Source organism: Leptonychotes weddellii, chromosome 1, assembly GCF_054177405.1.
Source record: "Leptonychotes weddellii isolate Sample4059 chromosome 1, ASM5417740v2, whole genome shotgun sequence".
Taxonomy (NCBI): Eukaryota; Metazoa; Chordata; class Mammalia; order Carnivora; family Phocidae; genus Leptonychotes; species Leptonychotes weddellii.
Genome location: NC_138369.1, coordinates 84,818,349 through 84,841,940, shown reverse-complemented (window position 1 = coordinate 84,841,940; position 23,592 = coordinate 84,818,349). Strand labels below are relative to the sequence as shown.

Sequence of the window (23,592 nt, the reverse complement as noted above, 5' to 3'; positions counted from 1 at the left end):
TCCCCTTCCACTCCTCTATCTCAAATTATACACCCTGTGACGATTGCCTATTAGAAGCTGCCCTAGAACCTGGCTTTCCAGCATACAGTTAGGGTGAAGTGCGGATAGTTAATAAAGAGGGTCAGAGACAGATCAGTTAATAAAGAGGGTCAGAGTTGCTTTTTGCAGGTTGTAAAATAAAGTGCCTCAGAGTTTCAACTCCTGAAAACGCCGTTTTAATTTATCTATGTGTGATCTGTCTTACTAGAAACTCAGAGAATGAATGGAAGGATTTCAATGAGCTTTGTGAGAACTATATGAATTCTTTTACATTACCTTTTTTTCTGTCTCTACAAAAGTACCTTGCTCCTATTTTCTATGTATTATTTAGTCACTGGAAATTATACATTAGAGAGGTAACTTCCCAGACTGTAACTATCTATATTGCCAAATATTTCATTCAGAATAAATGCCTCAACACAAACACCAAAGAGCTGTCAGAGAACAGGAAGCGGTGAGTCACTTCCAGGGGCTCTGGAATAATCTGGGCATTACTTCCTAGTTTATAATCCTTTCCCCCCATTTCCACCCAAGAATTTCCATGTATATGATTCACAGCAATACAGACATTCTTGTCCAACTTGTGTCCAAGTGAGCAGAGGAGTCCTATCCAGGGTGTTTCCTGGTCAGGGTTTGAACTTTAACCTCCAAAGCACACATTGGTTTAAATTTGAAATGTCTCACTTTGTACATAAATTAAAACAGTGTTTTTAGGAGTTGAAACCCTGAGGCACTTTATTTTACAACCTGTAGAAATCAACTCTGACTATTAACTGACAAAGGAAGAAGGAATTATATATATGTGTGTTTGTTTTCAATGACCCATAAAATCCTAAATTTCTATCAATTATGGATAAAAATCATTAGTACCAAAAAATTATATTTTCCAACAAATGCAAAGGATGCCATATTACAAAGAATCACCACTATCACCACAGTTTTCTTAAAGAGTACAATAGTTAACAAGTCTATGGTTTTATCATTCTTTTAATAGCCTGCATGCTACCACAGAAGGATTCTACTAGCCAAACATAACAGGTCAGAGACGTTCCTACTCACAGGAGAGGGACACCTCCACAGTGCAACTAGACATCTGCCCAAGCACTATGAGGTATCTGCACCTCTTGCTGTGGAGAATGGAAGGAGGCAGTGCCCACTACCAGCTCTGGAAATTCCCTCACACCAGAATCTTGGCATTAGAAAAATTAAATAGCACTTTATATTTATCGAGTATTTTATACTTTCCAAGCATCCATTTTACCTCTTTAACCCCTTATTAGACATAGGTCTCCCAACAAAGAAACTGAGACCCAGTGAAGTTTAAAGATTTATCACATTTATAAAATCAGTCCACACTTCTCCAGAGATGACAGACCGGGCATCTAGACAGGAGTAAAATGCTGTGCTCAGAGTTCTAGAACAAATCTTTGACAATGCTGGGTAAGAGTATTTACATCAAAAAAGGACTCAGAGTAAACACCACTAAAGACAAATACAGTTAAAATTAAGACACACTGGCATTAATGTTTATATGCCCCGGGGTTGTATAGCTTTAGAAACAAAGGAAGAAATTAACAAGAGCACAACTACTGTAGGAGATGTTAACTGCTGATAGTTTAATGAGTCAAAAGCAAACAAGGATACAGAAAATCTGAATAATAAATTGTAAAGCTATAAAATTTTCTACAACTCTCAAATTATAATCCTTATTTTCCTGAATTAAATCAAAGTTAGCTCAAAGGCCTACTCAATATGATCACTTGAGAAGACCAACGCTAGTTGTTAGATAAATCCCTCTCCATTCTCTGAGCTATACCAGGACTCCAGAGCTTATAGGAGAACAGGAAAAATGGGGAAGACACTTTCTGACACCACCACCTTCTGGGCCCACGTCATCCATTCAAAAGCACTAGCATCCACACCCCCAATTATAAGCCTGGAAAGAGTGAACTTTCTTCTCAAAGTCGGTCCCAGTCATCGGAGACATCTCCTATGTATGTAGTCTCCCAAACCGTAAGCCTCAAAGTCATCTTGACTCCATTCCCCTCTCCCTACAAAAAAACCGTAACTTACCACGAAATCCTACCTCCAAATTCTGGAATACCCCCTCCTCTCCGTCTTCACTTGTCACTACCTTAGCCCAGCACTCTGGTGTCTTGTGAGGGCTACTTCAGCAGGTTCTGTTCTCCCTGACTCTTCCCATCCAGTACTTGGCTCTTACTCTGTGCCCATCAGCTTCAACCCATACCCTCAGACAGAGCCAACCTAGCAATGCATTTAATGAAAAATATTTTACTTAAGATTTTGTGGAGAGGTGGAGAAGAAAATTTACATTGCCCACCACTGGACAAAATTCTGCACATTTTCCTTTAATTACCCCCGTCTTTCCCTCAAACTCCTCTCTGGGATAGTGCCTCCTCCCTGCCACAATTCCCAGACCACTCTCTTTAGGTTTCAGCCTCCCGTTCTCCAGGGTATTTCTTTCCTTAACCTCCACCCCAACCACTTTTCTTATGTTGAGCAATTCAACTCTTTGCTCACCTTCTGCAGTTAACACTCTTTCACCCACTGCCCTGTCACCAAACACACTTTCCACCTAAGGATCCAACTTCCTTAGAAGACAGTAGGGGAATAGCAAGTAACAAAAAAGGACAAGTTGGTAGCCACTCTGGCCCCATATGACTAAGAAAATTTTCTAAACTGAAAAATCACTGACCTACTGAAAACATCCTTTTAAAATGGCCACTAGGGGCGCCTGGGTGGCACAGTCCGTTAAGCCTCTGCCTCTTGGTTTTGGCTCAGGTCCTGAGTTCAGGGTCTTGAGATGGAGCCCCGCATCAGGCTCCATGCTCAGTGCAGTGTCTGCTTGAGATTCTATCTCCCTCTTCCTCTGCCCTTCCCACTCATGCTCTCTAAAATAGATAAATAAATCTTTAAAAAAATAAAAATAAAACAGCCACTAAACCAAGTGGAAATTAAAATAATAATGAAATACCATTTTTTTTTTGCCCAGAAAATTAGCATCCATCCTTTTAAAGGATAAGAACCAGTTGGAGCAATAGTTCCAGGAAATATACAAACCCACTGTACTGGGTGCAAATTGAAACAAATTTTCTGCAGGATAATTTAGTCTCAAAGTCTCAAAAATGTTGATGAAGGAATTCCTCTTGTAGGAATTATTCTACAGAAACAAGCTGAAATCAGTGGAGAGATATTAGTATAAAGATGTTCATTTCATCATTACTTATAATAATGGAAAAACAAAACCTAAATTTCCAAAAATAGAGGATTTGCTTAATAAAATACAGTACACTCTTACAAAAGTCAGGTAGTCATTAAAAGTAATCTTCTCAAAGAATATGAGGACAAACTCACAATATATTATCAGGTTAAAATAAAGGGGATAACATGTGTAATATATTTCCAACTTTGTTTAAAGTATATATCTGCACAAGGAGTTGTTAGCCAAGATGATAGAGGCAATAGGTAAATTCCTCCACCTGTTTCAAACACATAGAAATGTTGGATAAGGGGCACCTGGGTGGCTCAGTTGGTCAAGTGTCTGACTCTTGAATTCAGCTCAGGTCATGATCTCAGGGTTGTGAAACTGAGCCCTGCATTGGGCTCCGTGCTGGGCATGGAGCCTACTTAAGATTCCCTTTCTTCCTCTCCCTCTGCCTCTCCCCCACCCCTTCCCTCTAAAAAAAAAAAAAAAAAAAAGTTGGATAAAATATAAATCTTTAAATGTTTTCAATATGTATCTAAGCCTAAGCAAGCAAAAGAAATCTCCTGGTACCAAAAATGAAGAGGGAAATCAAGTAAGAGCAGGTCCACATTCACATCTCAAGGGACAGGAGTTGAAACCTCAGGCTGTGAACACAGCAGAAACCAGGAAGTGAACATACAGGTGGAAACCGGGAAGGGGCCATCCTCTCTGTAAAGACGGATGCTCAACATAGACTCTACATAGAAAAAAGGTACCCATGAAAAATCAGAACCCCAAATCTGCCCCGCATGAGTGTGAGATCTGAATTTTACATTACCTTACTGCAGGAACCTAAGAAACCAATGAAACCATATGGATCTGGCAGGCAGAAGCAAAACCGCCCCATAGGCACAACTCCACCACCTGGAGCATACATTGAACTCCACTAAAGAAAACAAAATGTCCTGAAGAAAACAAAATGTCCTGAAGAAAACAAAATGTCCTCACAGACAAACATTACAAATCATATAAGAACCCATCACACAATGGAAGACAGTAAAAACTTCCAAACTGGAAATCATGAAAGAAACTTTAAAATAAGTATGCCTGAAATATTCAGAGATAAGGAATTCATTTATAAGTAAAAAACAGGACAGTTTTATTTTTTATTTATTTTTTATTTTTAAAGATTTATTTATTTAAGAGAGCGTAAGCGGAAAGGAGGGGCAAAGGGAGAAGCAGACTCCCCACTGAGCAGGGACCCTGATGCAGGACTCGATCCCAGTACCCTGGGATCATGACCTGAGCCAAAGGCAAACGCTAACTGACAAAGCCACCCAGGCACCCCAGGACATAATTTTTAAAAAAAATACAATTAAAAGTATTTTAAAAATGAACAGCAGATACTATACATAAAACTGATAACAGGAGCTATTTGGGGCTTGAGGGTGGTGAGATAATGGATGATTTAATTTTTTTCTATATAGTTGCCTATTTTCCACAATGGTCATATATTACTTTTACAAGAGACAAGAAGTGAAGGAATGGAAAAAGTGAAGATTCACATTTAACCATTCCTACATGACAGTTAAAAATAATTTTGAAGGGGCACCCACATGACTCAGTCAGTTCAGAATCCAACTCTTGGTTTCGGCTCATGTCCTAATCCCATGGCTCCTGGGATCAAACTCTGTGTCAGGCTCCGAGCTCAGCAGGAGTCTGCTTGGATATTCTCTCCCTCTGCCCTTTCCCCCATGCACACTCTCTCTCTCTCTCAAATAAATAAATTTTTAAATAATAATAATAATTTATGGGCGCCTGGGTGGCTCAGATGGTTAAGCGAATGCCTTCAGCTTAGGTCATGATCTCAGGGTCCTGGGATCGAGCCCCACATCGGGCTCCCTGCTCGGCGGGAAGCCTGCTTCTCCCTTCCCACTCCCCCTGCTTGTGTTCCCTCTCTCGCTGTCTCTCTCTGTGTCAAATAAATAAAATCTTAAATAAATAAATAAATAAATAAATAAATAAATAAATAAATAAATAAATAATTTTGAAAACTGGAGGAGATAAACTTTATGTTCTACTAGAATAAATCCAAGCTGGTATCTAACGGAATGCCCCTTTATCATGAGGTACCACTCCTGCCCGAACCACATGCTCTAGTCATACTGAGCACACCAGCAGATCCTGTACATGTTACTTCCTCCTTAATACCAACCCTCTGCACATACCCTTTTCCTAGAATTCCTGGTCCAGGTAAATACCATTTCCCTGTGGAGTCTTCCTCAACCCCCTCAGACCAAGCAGCTACATCCCTCAGCAATGCCAAAGAAAGTCAATCAACACTCTGGTGAATGCCAGTGTGCACACTGTATCTTCTGTCCTCCATCAAGGACTACACATTTGGGGATGTAAGAAACACCTTTTCTCAGATCATTTCTGAATACTGAGTATCCAACACATTGGACTTACCCATAGGTGGAACTCAATAAAAATTTGTTATTTGAATGCACGTGTAGAAAATCATTAAAATCCTACCAAGTGTAAGCTCAGGGGAATCATCTGCTCAGTACAGTTTTTCTCCCTTAGCCTCAGAAAAGTGAATTAGAGTCATCTGCCCACTGTTGCTAATATCCTCTTGAACGAAATACTGCCAGGTCTTTGATTTTTCTGGCCTTGTATTATATTCTATCCCTGACATGCCATGCATGTAATTATACTCATTTTATCTTTCCTATTCTATAAAATTCTCCCAGCTAATTTTAATTTTTTAAAGCTTTATTTTTTCTTTATTATTTATTTTTTAAGTAATCTCTATGCCCAACATGGGGCTCAAACTCATGACCCCCAAGATCAAGAGTCCCATGTTCTTCCAACAGAGCCAGCCAGGCACCCCTCCAGCTGACTGTAATCAAACCTTTAGTCATTTGCATGTAGGAGACATGGATGTTCTAGGCTTCCTTGGACACTGGAAATACGTGTAGAAAGAATAACATAAAGTGACTCTCAATTCAGTCAAATGAAGTAAATAGTTTATGACTACTCAGGATTCAACACTATGTTGAGATATAAAAGGTAACAGATTTGGGTGCCTGGGTGGCTCAGTTGGTTAAGCGACTGCCTTCGGCTCAGGTCATGATCCTGGAGTCCCGGGATCGAGTCCTGCATCGGGCTCCCTGCTCGGCAGGGAGTCTGCTTCTCCCTCTGACCCTCCTCCCTCTCATGCTCTCTGTCTCTCATTCTCTATCTTAAATAAATAAATAAAATCTTTAAAAAAAAAAAGGTAACAGATTTATTTTCTGTACTCAAAAAATTTAAATTCATTCATTCATTCAGCCAATATGTACTGAGGACCACCTATGCTTTTAGCCCAATGCTAAGCACTTGAGAAGAGCATCAAGACATTTAATATCTGGGGGCGCCTGGGTGGCTCAGTCGGTTAAGCGTCTGCCTTCGGCTCAGGTCATGATCCCAGGGTCCTGGGATCGAGTCCCACGTCGGGCTCCCGGCTCAGCGGGGAGCCTGCTTCTCCCTCTGACCCTCTCCCCTCTCATGCTGTTTCTCTCTCGCTCGCTCTCTAAAAAATAAATAAAATCTTTAAAAAAAAAAAAAAGACATTTAATATCTGATCTGGGCATTCCAAGAGCTTACAAACTAGTGGGGGGGCGGGGAATGTGTGAGAAACACAAATAGTTAAATAACAATGTTAATATTATGTGTGTAATCAATAAAATTCAGGAAAAAATGTTAAAAGATGTTAAAATGATGTTGAGATCATTTTTTTTTTAAAGATTTTATTTATCTGACAGAGAGACACAGTGAGAGAGGGAACACAAGCAGGGGAGTGGGAGAGGGAGAAGCAGGCTTCCCTCTGAGCAGGGAGCTCAATGCGGGGCTCGATTCCAGGACCCTGGGATCATGACCTGAGCCGAAGGCAGACGCTTAACGACTGAGCCACCCAGGCACCCCAAGATCATTTTTAAGATGTTATAAGAGGTGTCACAGGATAGATGGTGCAGTCTGGACACAAAGAATTAAAAGAGGAGAGAGAGGCTTCTATATACCCAAGTGATCCAGAAAGTGTTCCATGGAGGAGTGGGAACTGGGGAGAGACAGGTGATTTCATGTATAATGGGGAAAAATAGCTCATTAGTGACTGTTTTACAATCCCCCACCACATACCCTCCACCATTCCACTACTAAGCCAGGTGGATTTGAAGGGGTTTCAGGATCTTTTTTTTTTTTTTAAGATTTTATTTTTAAGTAACCTCTACACCCAAGGTAGAGCTTGAACTCACATCCTGAGATCAAGGGTTGCATGCTCTACCAACTGAGCCAGCAAGGAACCCTCAGGATTCAGGATCTTAATGAAGGGACACCACATGGGCTACAGACCAACTGGGAATTCAGACACTTCTGCAGATATCAGCAGGGAGGGACATCCACGCCCGGGACTACACAGGAACCTAAGTCTCACCAGAAGCCAGTGTCAGAGAAACAACAGTCCTGAACTAAACTCTCTATCCTCAAACCTATGCCATGAGATGATGAAATTTCTGAAAGCTTAAATACCACCCAGGGAAGAAGACAACTGAATTCAGCTTTAAATGACTGTTTTACCCTGTATGACTAGAAAAGTCTTCCACTATATGGCTACTAATAATAGAAACTATGCTGTTGTAGAAAAATAAAGATATTTTTATACACACCTAAATTTTGAGGCCTGAGAGTTCATCCTTGCTACAGAGGTTTAAAAAATCAAACCTATTTGACAAAGCAGGAAAGAATATCTCATGGGAAAAAAAGTCTCTCCAACAAATGGTGTTGGGAAAATTGGACAGCAACATGCCAAGAAGGAAACTGGACCACTTTCTTATACCATACACAAAAATAAACTCAAAATGGATTAAAGACCAAAACAGGAGGCCTAAGAGCATAAAAATCCTAAGTAGTAACTTCTCTGACATCAGCCATAGCAACATTTTTCTAGATAGGTCCTCTGAGGCAAGGGAAACAAAAGCAAAAATAAACTACTGGGACTACATCAAAATAGAAATCTTCTGCACAGGGGCGCCTGGGTGGCTCAGTTGGTTAAGCGACTGCCTTCGGCTCAGGTCATGATCCTGGAGTCCCTGGATCGAGTCCCACATCGGGCTCCCTGCTCGGCGGGGAGTCTGCTTCTCCCTCTGACCCTCCCCCCTCTCATGTACTCACTCTCTCTCATTCTCTCTCTCAAATAAATAAATAAAATCTTTAAAAAAAAAAAAAAAAGAAATCTTCTGCACAGCAAAGGAAACAATCAACAAAACTAAAAGGCAACCTACTGAAAGAGAGAAGATATCTGCAAAAAACATATCCGATAAGAGGTTAGTAAGAACCGACAGAACTCAACAATCAAAAAAACAAATAATCCAATAAAAAAAATGGGCAGAAGACACGAACAGACATTTCTCCAAAGAAGAGAACCAGGTGGCCAACAGACATATGGGAAGATGCTCAACATCATTCATCATCAGGAAAATGCAAATCAAAACTACCTCACACCTGTCACAATGGCTAAAGTCAAAACCACAAGGAAAAGCAAGTGTTGGCAGGGATGTGGAGAAAAAGGAACACTCGCACACTGTTGGTAGGAATGCAAACTGTGGGAAACAGTATGGAGATTCCTCAAAAAGTTAAAAATAGAACTACCCTACAATCCAGTAATCACGCTACTGGGTATTTACCCCCAAAACACAAAAACACTAATTCAAAGGGACACATGCACCCCTATGTTTATTGCAGCATTATTTACAATAGCCAAGATATGGAAGCAACCCCAAGTACCCACTGATAGATGAATGGATAAAGGAGATGTGGTGTGTGTATGTATGTGTGTATGTGTGTGTGTAATGGAATATTCACCCATAAAAAAGAACAAATGTTGCCATTTGCAACAACATGGATGAGCAAGAGAGTATAATGCTAAGCAAAATAAGTCAGTCAGAGAGAGGTGCCTGGGTGGCTCAGTCGTTAAGTGTCTGCCTTTGGCTCGGGTCATGAACCTGGGGTCCTGGGATTGAGCCCTCCATCGGGCTCCCTGATCGGCGGGAAGTCTGCTTCTCCCTCTCCCACTCCCCCTTGCTTGTGTTCCTTCTCTCGCTGTCAAAAAATAAAATCTTTAAAAAAAAATAAAAGTGTAGTTTCTTCAAGGCAACATTTAGCTGGGTCTTGTGTTCTCACCCAATCTGAACTATCTCTGCTTTTTAACTGGGGTGTTTAGACCATTAACTATTTATTTATTTCCATTAACCTTTTAATCATTGATCATTGATATGGTTAGGTTTAAGTGGTTAGGTTTTATGGTTAGGTTTAAGTCTCTCATTTTGCTCTTTGTCCCACCTGTTCTTTGTTTCCTTTCTTCCTCTTTTTTCCATCTGCTTTTGGATTACTCAAATAATACTTATAATTCCATTTTTTCTCCTTCCTTGGCTCAACTCTGTTATTTTAGTGGTTGCTTTAGGGTTTGTACTCATCGCAGCTTATCTTCAAGTGATATGACACCATTCCATGTAGAGTATAAGGATGTTACAGTGTTCCATTTCCCCTCCCAGTCCTTTATGCTATTTTTGTCATACATTTTACATATGTTATAAGCCCCATACTACATTTTATTCTTTCTTTAAATAATTATCTTTCACATATACTTAAATAATAAGGAAAGATCTGTTACAGTTTACCTATATATACAGTACCATTTCTGGTGCTCTTCCTTCCTTTGCATAGATCTGTATTTCCATAAGCTATCATTTTCTTTCTGCCTGAAGGTCTTCCTATAACATTTCTTATAATGGGGCTCTGCTGAGGATGAATTTTTCCACTTGTTACATGTCTGAAAGGTCTTTATTTCATCTTTATTTTTGAAAGATATTTTTGTTGAGTGTGGAATTCCAGGTTGACAGTTTTCCTTTCAGTATTTTAATGATGTTCCTCCACTCTCTCATGCACATTTCCAACAAGAAATTTACATTATCTTTATCTTCCTTCCTCTGTATGTAATTATGTAAGTGGTCTCTTTTCTTGGTTTCTTTTAAGATTTTATCCTTAAAGATAAGATCCTTTATCCTGGCTTTAAGCAATTTAATTACAATGTGCCTTGATGCAGTTTTCTTCATGTATCTTTTGCTTTAGTTAATTGAGCTTGTTGGATCTGTAGGCTTATAATTTATATCAAATTTGGAAAATTTTTTTTAAGATTTTTATTTATTCATTTGAGAGAGAGAGAGAGAGCACAAGCAGGGGGAGCGGCAGAGGGAGAGGGAGAAGCAGGCTCCCCACTGAGTAAGGAGCCCAACTCCAGGCTTGACCTCAGGACCCTGAGATCATGACCCAAGCTGAAGGCTGAAGGTCATATGAAGAAGCCCAACCTACTGAGACACCCAGGCACCCCAAATTTGGAAAATTTTTAACCATGATTCTTCAAATATTTTTTTTCTGTTCCCCCTCCTCCTTAGGGACTCTAAGTACTTGGATATTAGGTCACTTGAAGTCCCACAGTGATCCCACAGATCACTGATATTTTTAATTTTTTGAAATTTCTTTTCTCCTTTTCATTTTGGATAGTTTCTATTGCTATGTCTTCAAGATCACTATTCTTTTCTTCTACAATGTCTAAGCTGCCCTTAAGACTATCCAGTGTATTGTTTATCTAGCATGTTATAGTTTTTATCTCTAGAAGTTCAGTACAAGTCTTTTAAAGTATTTCCAATGTCTCCACTTAACTCTTTCAAGCATTTGGAATATAGTTGTAATGATTGTTTCGGAGCCATTATCTGATAATTCTAGTATCTGTGTCAGTTCTGGGTCATTTTTGGTTGACAGACTTTCCCCTATCATTATGGGTCATATTTTCTTGCTTTGCTCATGGATTTCATGCTCAGTATAAAAATCTAAAACAATGGCAGTACTTGGGAGGACTGGACTATTTTAATTTACAAATACTCATGTATACTTATATACCTAGATACATGTATGATTTTTTAAATGGGGTTATGCCATAGATTTTAAACATTACTTTAATAGCTACATATAATGGGAAAGGCAAATGAAAACAATGACCCAACATCTTAAACCACAATGCTCTCCAGAGTGATGTGTATCTGAAAGAGGTGAAGATATGCATACTCTATGACACACAATTCTACTTCTAGATATTTATTCCAGAGAAACTCTTATACAAATATACCAAAATAAAGATAAAAGCACACCATTGTTAATAGTATCAAGAAATTTGGGGCGCCAGGGAGGCTCAGCCAGTTAAGTGTCTGCGTTTGGCTCAGGTCATGATCCCAGGATCCTGGGATCAAGCCCCACATCAGGCTCCCTGCTAAGGGGGGAGCCTGCTTCTCCCTCTCCCCCCACTCGTGCTCTCTCTTGCTATCTCTCTCTCTCTCAAATAAATACAATATTCTTAAAAATAGTATCAAAAACTTGGAAACCACCTGAATTCCTCCATCAGGTGACTAGATAATTACAGAATATTCACTTAGTGAAATACTATACAACAGTTAAAATGAAGTTGATATTGGTTTTAACATGAGGAATATATGTTAAATGAGGAAAAGTATACAGCAGATATCATTTGTGAAAAATTTTAAATCATTTAAAATAGTACTTTATATTATTAATGGAAAAACATTAATGGAAAAATATAGAAAGATGGGTGGGAAAAATAATTAACATGCCAACTTCAGGACTGTTAGCGAGGTAAAGGATTAAAATGGGGAAGAGCCTTCAGTCATCTCTCTAATGTTTTACTCCTTACAGAAAACAAAGAGCTGATGCATAAAATAAATGGCAAATTGCTGATATTTCTTAAATTTGGGTAGAGAAAATGTGTGTATATTGTATTATTCTCACTATTCTTTTGCATGTTTCACTATTTTATAGCTAAAAATATGAAAGTAAACAGAGAATATTACATAGATATTAGGTCCCTTGAAGAATATTACATTAGGGCATATCCTATAACTGTATATAGCAGTCCTTCTTTCCATCATGCATTTTACTTAATTATCCTCTTCATCTGGTTTTAAGAAAATACAGCAGAAAATCTGTTTTTAAAGAAAATTATGTAGCAACTCCCCTAAGTTAACATTTCAGTTTGTGAATATATAGAAAAAGCTGAAGTGTGTCAGGCTTTGTTCTTTGACTTAATAAAGAGCACCTAGAATGAAAGGCTAAATGAGGAATGGGGTCTAAAACAGACCAGCCCGAATGGAGGTATACATAAACCTAGAATAGTATAATTTTTTGAGTTCATAATATTAACCATATGAAGAGAATCTACTATGTGCCAGGCACTTTATATAAATTATCTCTAATTATTTTTTTTTTAAGTAATCTCTATACCCAATGTGGGGCTCAAACTCACAACCCTGAGATCAAAAGTCACACACACTCCACTGACTGAGCCAGCCAGGCACTCCAAATTATTTCTAATTCTTAAGACAACCCCCAAAAGTAGAAGTATATCAATTTTTACTGATAAAGACACTCAAGCTCAATAAGATTAAGTAACTCACCCAATACCACTCAGCTAGGAAGCACTAGAGTCATATAATTCAAACAACAGTGTCAAGGTCCACGTTTCCACTACTCCAAATAAGGCTGGGCCCAGGAAAGTACTGAGATCTGTGACAAGGAAATTTAATCATTCTCCTTACAGAGTTAGACTGACACTAACCCAACATTTGCAATCTTTGAAAATCTTACTTTAATTTCAGTATCTTAAAATAACATTGTTTTATTTGTGTGTTTTCACGTGAGTCTGTTTATTCATTTAATATAAGTGTCTCAGGGCAAACACACTAGACATTTCCTTCTTAGCTAATAATAATGACCTACATTTTGTGAAAGCAAAAATAAATCTGAAACTGATTCTTCATAATGGGCTAAAACCAAAGACCAAGGAAGACTACCATGATATTGTAAGGAATAGGTGCCATTATCAAGATAAAGAAGTCTCACATTTAAGTGCTAATTTATTTATTTATTTAGATTTTTTGAGAGAGAGTATGGGGGGGGCGGGCAGAGAGAAAGAGGGAGAGAGAGAATCTCAAGCAGACTCCCCACTGAGCGGGGAACCTGACATGGGGCTCCATCTCACAACCCGGAGATCATGACCTGGGCCCAAACCTAGAGTCATATACTTAACTGACTGCACCACCCGCATACCCCTGTGCTTTCTAATTTATAAAGCACTTTCACATATCTTATCACATTTGACCCACATTAATCCATTAAGTTGTACTGAAAATAATAATTTTCTATGTAATAGTATTTTGTTTGCCTACATTATTTGACTCCCATTTTACAAATAAGGAAACAGGCTCCAAGAAATCAACCTACATAGCCTAGGTCACCTGCTGCTGAGTGTCAAAGCTGGTACTGCTTCCAGTGTGCTTGCGTCCCAGTTCAGTAAACCTCACTGACTCCTGAATGTCCAAGAGCAATGAAGACATGAAATAGGATGTCAGGGCAGCCAAGGAATCATCTTTCCACACGATATTCAAGGAAGAGATCTGAGCCTCTTTTATATAGACACTGAAATTAGAAGACAGTGTAGAGGTTTACAAAACAGTTCTATATGTGGTTTTTACTTTTTTAATTCTAATTTAACCCCAAATTCTCCCTTTTTTCTGATAAGTAAATATTTACTTATTACATTCAATAAGAATTATCACTTATAAGTAAGACAAGGCCATGAGTACATAATTAGTAGGAAATACAGCATGGCATTTTCAAGGTTATGGTATTAAGCTTTGCTAAAAATACTGATTGCATAGTAAGGTCACAAAATGCTATGGAGAACTGAAAACATACAAAAGTGATGAAAATCAGGTTAGAAAGTAAACATAAATTTAGATGAATAGCTTGTATTTGAAATGCCCAGGTGTTCCCTGTGGCATTGATTCTTTTTTTTAAGATTTTATTTATTTTTTTGACAGAGAGAATACAAGCAGGGGGAGCTGGAGAGAGAGAAGCAAGCTGCCCACTGAGCAGAGAGCCTGATGTGGGGCTCGATCCCATGACCCTGGGATCATGACCCGAGCCGAAGGCAGACATTTAACCGATTGAGCCACCCAGGCGCCCCCCTGTGGCATTGATTCTTAAAGGTCTTTTGATATTTAGCCTTTTTTGATCAAAAGCTAGGGGCACTGCACCCAGAAATATGCACACAGATCTGAACTTTATATATGATTTCAGAGAGTCTGTAGATATACATCTCACCCTCAAGCCCATTCATGCACCTCCAAGAGGTCTACAGGCTCCAGGTTAAGAACTCCAACCCCAGATTTTCCCAGACAGTTCCCTTGGGAAGAAAACATTTTAGAATAATTTCTTAGAGAATATGTTCTCCACAGCTTTCCTCAACATTTTCAGTGAAAAACAGGAAGTGAATCATCAAGGCGTGCTGGTATAAAACTGAGCAATAAATAACTGTGCCTCATGAAAGGCAAACATGCACACATATAACCGTGATTCACGTCTACTGATAAAGGTATACAGACAGAGCTATATGGGAAGAAAAAAGAGGAAGCAAATATGGGTCTAACAAAGATTTTCCTGAGGAGATAATGTTTAAGCTGAGTGGGCCTTGAAGAGTAAGGAGACTTTTAAAGTTGTGTTTGGGAACCACATATATTTCTAAAATCTTGACTTAAGAAGCATATCCTAATATGTTATTCGTATTTCTGAAAATTATTCCTTATACAAACAACTTCCAAGCAGTGAGAGTTATTTATGAGAATGAGTTGACAGGCATGTACAAATAAATAAATAAATAGGATAAAAATCCCAGATTAAAAAAAAAACCTTAAAAGTCATCCAGTCCTCTCTAGCTGCCATCTTGTGTCCCCGCGTGTGGGCACCTCATCTCAGCTGGTCCGCCCGAGACCCCGAGCGCCAATGCTATTCCCTCGCGCGGTCCCATTTCCACTCCAGCAAGATGAAAGAAACTATCATGAACCAGGAGAAACTGCCAAACTGCAAGCACAAGTGCGCATTGGTGGGAAAGGAACTGCTCGCCGAAAGAAGAAGGTGGTTCATAGAATGGCTACAGCAGATGATAAAAAACTTCAGTTCTCCTTAAAGAAGTTGGGGTAAACAGTATCTTTGGTATTGAAGAAGTGAATATGTTCACAAACCAAGGAACAGTGATGCGCTCTAACAACCCCGAAATTCAGGCATCGCTGGCAGCAAACACTTCCACCACTCCGGGCCATGCTGAGACAAAGCAGCTGACAGAAGTGCTACCCAGTATCTTAAACCAACTCGGTGCAGACAGTCTGACTAGTTGAAGAAGACTGGCTGAAGCTCTGCCCAAACAGTCTGTGGATGGAAAAGCACCACTTGCTACCAGAGAGGAGGATGATGATGAAGTTCCAGATCTTGTGGAGAATTTTTTTTTTTTTAAAGATTTTTATTTATTTATTTGACAGAGAGAGAGAGAGCGAGAGCAGGAACACAAGCAGGGGGAGTGGGAGAGGGAGAAGCAGGCTTCCCGCCGAGCAGGGAGCCCGATGTGGGACTCGATCCCAGGACCCTGGGATCATGACCCGAGCCGAAGGCAGACGCCTAACGACTGAGCCACCCAGGCGCCCCTTGTGGAGAATTTTGATGAAGCTTCCAAGAATGGTGCAAACTGAATTGAGTCAACTTCTGAAGAAGATAAAACTTGAAGAAGTTACTGGGAGCTGCTATTTTATATTATGACAGCTTTTTTAAAATTATGATCATGGATCTGATAAAATCTAGATCTCTAATATTTTTAAGCCCAAGCCCCTTGGACACTGCAGCTCTTTTCAGTTTTTGCTTATACACAATTCATTCTTTGCAGCTAATTAAGCTGAAGAAGCCTGGGAATAAAGTTTGAAACAAGGTTAATAAAAAAAAAAAAGTCATCCACTCCTGGGGCACCTGGGTGGCTCAGTGGGTTAGGTATCTGACTCCAGCTCAGGTCACAATCTCAGGGTCCTAGGATCAGGTCCCACATCGGGCTCCCCACTCAGCAGAGAGTCGGCTTGTCCCTCTCCCTTTGCCCCTTCCCCTGCTTGTGCTCGCTCTCTAATAAATAAATAAAATCTTTTAAAAAATAAAAAAAGTCATCCAGTCCAACACCCTCTATAGATGAAAAGACTGAGGCCATACCCTTAGCTCCTCAAAAGATACCAAGGACAAAGGTCTCCACCAGAGGGTAGGAAGTGAACATTAGGAAGCAGTATTAAGGAACAAAATTAGATTTACAAATATTTAACATACTTATTTTCACTAGCATCCTAACTTGGTCTTTATGATAGAGGATCCCATGTCACAAATAGTACAAGAGACACCCCAAGAGAGGAGTGGATATTCCACAAAGCAGAAGCTGGACAGTGGGCCATCACTCCTTTGACCACTTCCAGTATTTCTGATATCCTGAAATTTATGTATGCCTGAGTGGATTGACAAATGACATAACTTAGCTGATAGTAAGCCTATCTTCACTAAATGGGCAAGTAGCTTTAAATGATGCTTACACAGAAAGTGGGTACTGAAAATACACTAATCAGACAAGCCTACGAAAATGGAGAAGCAGACACCTCCACTCCTAATGAGTCTCCACCAGCTACATTAGAAAATAAAACAGAGAGACGAACCATGAGAGACGATGGACTCTGAAAAACAAACTGAGGGTTCTAGAGGGGAGGGGGGTGGGAGAATGGGTTAGCCTGGTGATGGGTATTAAAGAGGGCACGTTCTGCATGGAGCACTGCGTGTTATATGCAAACAATGAATCATGGAACCCTACATCAAAAACTAATAATGTCATGTATGGTGATTAACATAATAAAAAAAAAGGCTATAAAAAAAAAAGAAAACAGAGGCGAATGTGACAAGTTGGAGAAATGATCCAAAATTATCAAGACTACATAAAATACAGTTTTACACTGTCACTGACAATAAACAGTACCCTGTGTGTAAACTGTACCATGAGATATTAGTTATTACAAATATTATTCCTTGGAAGTGGTGTATACAGAAAATGTGTTTATTGATGAGAGCAGAACAATGAAAAAAACCTGGAGGCCACTGTTCCAAGGACAAAGAGCTCAACGTCCAGCCTCTCCTGGAATAGGTAAAGGCAGAATTCTTCCCACCATTTGCTACTTCTGGTTCATGATAGCATCTCTTCTATCCTGTAAGACTGAGAACTGGATTGGAAACATTTGAAAGGGAAGAAACAGAAGGAATCTTTCTAAAAGGCTCAATTCTAATAAAAGGGTATAGTCAGAAAAGGCCAGTAAATGTTTATAATTCTTAAGCAATTCAGGCCCAGACACAATGAGTGTTAGAGATTAAAATCAGCATTTAGAAAAAAACAGGCAGCAAAGCACTCAGTGGACTATATTCAGGAGTTCAGGATGCATGCTTGCAGTGCATACCTAACCCCAAGAGCCACTCCACTCTCCACAGGCTCCTACTCCTAGGATCCTTAGCAATAGGGCCTTTTAAAGCACTGAATGCAAGCCAGCGTGAACTTGGACTTTTTCAATGGCTAGATAAGGCCACACCATAGAAACATTTGTAGCTATGCAAAGTAACATAATAAGGGTAATCAAATATCATGCTTTGGGTGGTAAGCTGATCTAAACTAAGGATCATAAAGGAATGTTATCCCCCTCCTCTACAAGAACACAATTGAGCATTTGGCTGCTTCATTATGAAAGGACTAGCACAAGGGCAGAGCCTTTGTTAGACTCCGGGCATAATACAGGAAAGGGAATTCTGGCTCCTTAGAAAGCCATAAAGGGCTTAAGAACTATGTGAAATTTGTCCACGGCACTCACTTTCCAGAGTTCATTGGTCATGATGTGTTTGTTTCCCTCAGAAGAGCCACAGAGTACTCTATGATGCATACAAATAAACTTAAATGGTTGACTGCTTCTCAAAGCTGAGCAGGTTAAGTCTTAACTTACTATGGAGGTTTGAGAGCTCAGGTCACTGCGCAAAGGAAACATACTTAACTTTTCAGAAGCTGGCCCCTTTTAAGAAAACTCCAGAGTCTTTAATTCTTTGGCACTAAGAGCTGTGCAAACTGCCAGCAGTATCAGTATCCAACTTTCCTCAACATGCATCATTCAAGACCTTCTCAGCTTTACATGGGCTGGGAACTGCTCATTTTCTGTTTTACTAAGAAAAGAGCTCAAGGGAGGCTGCCACAGTTTCCAGGACTGTGTAGGGGAAAGATCTATGGTTCTCCAGTCAATTTCAGAAACCATTAAGAATGTTCACAGTGAAAGGCAACATGCTTATCTGTACACTATATAAGGAAATTTCCTGAAAGCCCTCAGCTTCTTCCCAAATTCAGTGCAATGCTGGGGGGGGGGGGGGGGGAGAAAGTTTTTAAACAAGAGCACTAGCTCCAAGTACATTCTGGTACTTAAAAATGTAGAAGAGCAAAAATAATGATAAAGAATTTATTTCAATTAAGATATTTTCTTCAGATGGTTGGATATTTTCTTACGTGTCCCAATACTGGCAATATCCTCTATTACCATTTGTTTTACATATCTGTGAAATTCCTTTAGAAAAAAGAAAAGTCTTGCTTATCCATGATCAAACCATAGATTGGAAGAGCTGTTTCATTAGACTAAAATAATCAAGCTTCAAGGCAATTATACATATACATTCTAGAGGACACAGAGTGTGTGTTGTCGCGTTAGCATGTTCCTAAGAATTTATATACATTTCTAAAGGAAAAATTAAAGTCAAATCAAAAATTATGAATTGAATTTTTTAATCCAACCCTGAGTAAACCAAAACAGCCCCCTTTTTTACCTAGCAAGTATTGCTTAAGGAAGAAACAGTTTTCAAAACAGAAAAAGTGGGGCACCTGGGTGGCTCAGTCAGATAAGTGTCTGCCTTGGGCTCAGGTCATGATCCCAGAGTCCTGGGATCAAGCCCCACATTGGGCTCCTTGCTCAGCAGGGAGTTTGCTTCTCCCTCTCTCTCTGCCACTCCCCCTACTTGTGCTCTCCCCTTCTCTGACAAATAAATAAATCTTTAAAAATTAAAAAAAAAAAACAAAAATTAAAAGAGAATTAAGAACTATGTGACCCTCACACCACGGTTATTATTTGCATTGATTATGCAAAGCCACCTAGAATCCCAAAGCAAGAATGCACTAAAACAAAACAAAACATGAGGGGGTTTATCTCAATTTAACAAAAATATGAAAAAAGCAGTTCTAGAAACTGAGGCCTGATTACTGCTATTAACATAAGGGAAAATTTTGCCTACCTGCTTCTGTTGGTCTTATTACCTGAGATTTGGAGGTCCAAGAAAACAACTCAGAAGATTTAAAATTCAGTGTAAGATGTGTCTATCCTCAGGTGATCCTCTGCCAAAGTCAGTGTTTGACCAAAGAAAGTAAGCAAGGCCAAACTGAAGTATTCTGCCTACTACAAAGATTTTAATCTCAAAAGAACTTGGTCCCAAGTAGAAAGGCCAATTTGCAACATGGGTGTGGTTTGGAACTATAAAAAAATCAAGAGGCAAAAATGTAGATGATATCACCATTTGTTTATGACTGTGGCTTAAATTATACCTGGATTTTCCCTTTAGTCTTTAGATTCCACTCAGGCAGGTCTTCCTATGGAATGTGACTGTCCTATGAGGTCTTATGTTATTTTTATACATATTCCTTTGCCACTTTAAATTTTGAAATGGCAACTTTGTTTTCACCATGTGAACAATCATTAAACAATTAATTATACATTGAGATTCCTGGAAATCACTAGGAAATTGTGCTAAACTTAAAAACAAAATAAAACAAACCCTACATACTACTGAATTTTGTTTTTTTTAGTCACTTAACTAATTTTAAGGAAATGTATAAAATTACCTTTGAATAGCAACTGGAAACATTATATAGAATCATACAGTGTTAAAGCTAGAAAGTGCCTCAAAGGTGACAGTCCAATTCTACTTTTTTTTTTCTTTTAAAGATTTTATTTATTTATTTGAGAGAGAGAGAATGAGAGACAGAGAGCATGAGAGGGAGGAAGGCCAGAGGGAGAAGCAGACTCCCTGCTGAGCGGGGAGCCCGATGCGGGACTCGATCCCGGGACTCCAGGATCATGACCTGAGCCGAAGGCAGTCGCCTAACCAACTGAGCCACCCAGGCGCCCCCAATTCTACTTTTTAAGTGTGGCAGGAAAAGGTTCACTTATAAAATCCATAGTCCATTTTCACTGAATGGTTAATTCTCTGAAGAAGAAGTGTGAAACACTTTTTATGATGCCTCCATAAAAGTAAAGAACGGCTGTTATAAAATTGCTTCACAAAGTGAAAGAAAAAGTGAAAGGTTTGTATGGTAGCAGCCAGTTTAAAAAAAAAAAGTACATAACGTATGATTCCATTTCTATCAAATTCTAGAAAAAGCAAACTAACCTACGGAGACAGAAATCAGATGAATGGTTGCCTAGAATAGGGGTGGAAGGAGGGACAGACTGCAAAGGAACATGAAGAAACTCTGGGGGGTAATGAAAATATTCTGCATCTTGATTGTGGTGATGATTTTGTGAGTGTGTACATCTAATCAAAACATACCAAAGTGTCTGCTCTAAATGGTCAAGGTTTATTATTCTACTGCAATGATTGTTAAAAATACACTGATGGTGATTAACATAATAAAATAAAATTTTAAAAAAATACACTGACATATATTTAAAAGGCACCTGTATTGAAGAAGCTTATTCTTGCTCTATATGGCCACAGGATGGCAAAACTAGGATCATTAGGCCAAAATACCAGAAAATTTCTGCATCGATAATAAAGAAATATATACTATCCCAGTGGTCCAGAGCCAACCGGGGCTCCCTTAAGAATACTACAGTTCTCTCCACTGGGCATGCTCCAATACAAGCTCAAAGTACATTTTGGGGGTGCAATGTTGTCTTTAGGGATTCCTACATAGAAAGTTGCATGAAGTGACCACTGATGAATGATGAAAGAAATTTTTGCATCAAAAATTACATTATTTCAGGGTGGACCATTTACAGATGTTTGTGACCCTGCTGCTAATGTGTGGAATCCTGATAACTTCTTGGCTAAAACAGGGATTTGCTGTGTCTGATTTCCCCCAAGGACTTCACAGGAAAAGTCAATCATCTACCCAATGCATCCTTTGGGGGGAAGGGAGGGGAGTATGCAAGAAATATTTTATGATACAAATAAAACTGGTTTTCAACTTTTTCTACAGGTTTTTTAATAAAACTTCAGGTTGACTAAGTAATTTCCAGGTCTATTTGCTTTCTGAATTTTGAAGTTTAATTGGTGTTTTTCCCTTTTCATTTTCCCCATCGTTGCTGGTTTTTACCATCAGAAATTCCTTTCCCACTTTTTAAAAAATTTAATTTCAAGTTAGTTAACATACACTGCAGCACTGGTTTTAGGAGCAGAATCCAGTGACCCATCACCCACATACAACACCCCATGTTCATCCCAACAAGTGCCCTCCTTAATACCCATCACCCATTTAGCCCATCCCCCACCTACCTCCCTCCAGCAACTCTGTTTGTTCTCTATAATTAAGAGTATCTTATGGTTTGCCTCCCTATCTGTTTTTATCTTACTTTATTTTTCCTTCCCTTTCCCCTATGTTCATCTGTTTTGTTTCTTAAATTCCACACGAGTGAAATCATGATATGTCTTTCTCTGACTTATTTCACTTGGCATAATACCCTCTAGTTCCATCCACTTTGTTGCAAATGGCAAGATGTCATTCTTTCTGATCACCAAGTAATATTCCATTGTGTGTGTGTGTGTGTGTGTACATGCATATATGTATACATAGATGTATGCCACATCTTCTTTCTCCATTCATTGGTCGATGGGCATTTGGACTCTTTCCATAATGTGGCTATTGCTGATAGTGCTGCTATAAACATCAGCGTCCATGTGCCCCTTCAAATCAGTTTTTATCCTTTGGATAAATATCTAGTAGTGCAATTGCTGGGTCGTAGGGTAGCTCTATTTTTAACTTTTTGAGGAACCTCCATACTGTTTTCCAGAGTGGCTACACCAGTTTGCATTCCCACCAAGAGTGTAAGAGTAAGGTTCCCCTTTCTCTGCATCCATGCCAACATCTCTTGTTTCCTGTGTCGTTACTTTTAGCCATTCTGACTGGTGTGAGGTGGTATCTCATCATAGTTTTGATTTGTATTTCCCTGATGAGTGATGTTGAGCATCTTTTCATGTGTCTGTTAGCCATCTGGATGTCTTCTTTGGAAAAGTGTCTATTCATGTCTTCTACCCATTTTTAACTGGATTATTTGTTTTTTCTTTTCGGTGTTGAGTTTGTTAAGTTCTTTATAGATTTTGGATACTAGCCCTTTATCCGATATGTCATTTGCAAATATGTTCTCCCATTCTGTCAGTTTTAGTTTTGTTGTTTCCTTCACTGTGCAGCAGCTTTTTACCTTGTTGAAGTCCTAAAAGTTCATTTTTGCTTTTGTTTCCCCTGAGACATGTCTAGTAAGAAGTTGCTGCAGTCGGGGCCAAAGAGGTCACTGCCTGTGTTCTCCTCTAGGATTTTGATAGATTCCCGTCTTACATTTAGGTCTTTCTTTCATCCATTCTGATTTTTTATTTTTGTGGATGGTGTAAGAAAGTGGTCCAGTTTCATTCTTCTGCATGCGGCTGTTCCATTTTTGCAACACCATTTGTTGAAGAGACTTTTTTCTCCTTTCTTGCTTTGTCAGAGATTAGCTGACTATACAGTTGAGAGTCCATTTCTAGGTTCTCTATTCTGTTCCATTGATCTACGTGTCTGTTTTTGTGCCAGTATCATACTCTCTTGATGATTACAGCTTTGTAATACAGCTTAAAGTCTGGAATTGTGATACCTCCCACTTTGCTTTTCTTTTTCAATATTACTTTCACTATTTGGGGTCTTTTCTGGTTCCATATAAATTTTAGAATCATTTGGTCTAGTTCTGTGAAAAATGCTGGTGGTATTTTGATAGGGATTGCCCAATGCATCCTTTTTAAAAAATGGATCCTGTGTGTCTATTTTCTGATTTTTGAAAAGTAACATGTAAAGTGGAAAATATTTAGAAAATAAGAAAATTTAAATTGCTCTCAAGTACACCATTCAGAAACAACCAGGGAGCCAATATGTTATGAATTTCTAGTCTCTCTTCTACACACATGTGCATGAATATATTTTTTTCACAAAGATCTTTCAATATATAGTTTTACTTAGTATTGCAAGAAACTTCCCCTATCATTAAGCATTTTTTGAAAACATGCCTTTAATGCTTCAT

The 23,592-nt window shown here is 39.0% G+C and overlaps 1 protein-coding gene and 1 pseudogene across 7 annotated transcripts in view; both read right to left on the bottom strand.

Moving 5' to 3' along the window:
- The window catches only part of LOC102742370 (large ribosomal subunit protein eL36 pseudogene), a 150,860-nt pseudogene that overhangs the window by 58,117 nt on the left and 69,151 nt on the right, over nt 1–23,592 (bottom strand). The window lies entirely within an intron of this gene.
- PLS1 (plastin 1) overlaps nt 1–23,592 on the bottom strand; it is a 106,803-nt gene that overhangs the window by 55,457 nt on the left and 27,754 nt on the right. For 2 of the 6 annotated variants that reach the window (XM_081827346.1, XM_081827348.1), the window contains exon 1: nt 19,587–19,729. The exons of 3 other annotated variants lie outside the window; for them this stretch is intronic. The gene's annotated coding sequence lies outside the window, so the exon portion shown is untranslated. Of the gene's footprint in view, nt 1–12,804; nt 12,914–19,586; nt 19,730–23,592 lie in introns of those variants that run through there. One more of the 6 variants, XM_081827347.1, reaches the window with a different exon arrangement.